Below are 1,183 nucleotides of genomic sequence, written 5' to 3'. Positions count from 1 at the left end.
AATTCATCTCATGTGAACCTAAAAAGGCTTATTTCATGTCCATTCAAGTTGGTAGAACACTACTAGACTTTAGAAACATATTGGAAAAAGTAATGGAAGAAGGCTTAGAAAAGCCAATTGATTTGTGGTCTAGTACTCTATTCAAAATAAACTCATGCCTTGAAAACCCAAGTTATTTTGATTTCTTAAAGTCCTCGAGAGTGGAAGATGTGCCTGATGACTAGTACATCCCATATATAAGTACTCCTGGTTGGCTTGCAAATCTATTTGAGGATTTATATGTTAAATTACTTTTCTTCATCATTGAAAATTTGAACACATGAATTCCAAGCTCTCTTTGGAGCAACTTTGTCTTTTTAAGTTTAATAATGGTTACTATGGTGTGTGGTGGGAAAGTTTCTAGATATGTATTCTAAGGGAAGCGAAAAATATATTTCCTTGACAAAAAGAGATATATATTTTTTGTACAATGTCGAATGGTCATTCACTAATATGAGGTTAAATGACTCTCCCATGCATTGGGAAGAGGATAACAAGTGGATCTTGATACTTAATTCTTATCTACACAATCAAAAGAAAAGGGTGTTGTTAGCAACTAAGCGTGTTGAGTTAGTTTGAAATGGTCTTTTGTCAGAACATCCACAACTTGTTGCAGGTTTATGTGAGATGATGAAGTTTGAGTGCATTCTAAGATTTAATGATGATGTAATCAATGATATGATCTAAAATAAAAAGCTCCAAATTTTTAAATAAGATGAGAGTTCCCATTCATATTTTTTTCCAATTGAATACTCTCTTGAGATAAATCAACCAATAAGATATCAGAAATGTTTTAGTAGGGGGAGAAGGAAATTTTTTGAGACATTAGTTGGGTTGACTAAGTCACCATAATAATAGAGTGTGAGGTAAGATAAATGGGAGTATGCAAAGGAGGTAGAAAGTGAGCTGAGATAAAAGTAGAGAGAGATAGGAGGAGAGGTAGGTATAGAGAGGGAGATGGGTGGTAAAAAGAGTAAGGGGGGAGATAGATGGATAGATATAAAAATGAGATAAAGAGAGAAAGGGAGAGGGGAGATAAAGAGTAGATACAAATGGTTCATAAGTAGAGAGGTAGAGAGAGGGAAGGAGGTTGGGACAAAGAGAAAGGGAGAGGGAGAGTGTTGTAGAGAACTAGAGGTAGGGA

The sequence above is a fragment of the Cryptomeria japonica genome, chromosome 10 (assembly GCF_030272615.1).
Source record: "Cryptomeria japonica chromosome 10, Sugi_1.0, whole genome shotgun sequence".
Classification (NCBI taxonomy): domain Eukaryota; kingdom Viridiplantae; phylum Streptophyta; class Pinopsida; order Cupressales; family Cupressaceae; genus Cryptomeria; species Cryptomeria japonica.
The sequence above is the reverse complement of the archived record's forward strand: the minus strand, read 5'-3'. Positions refer to the sequence as shown.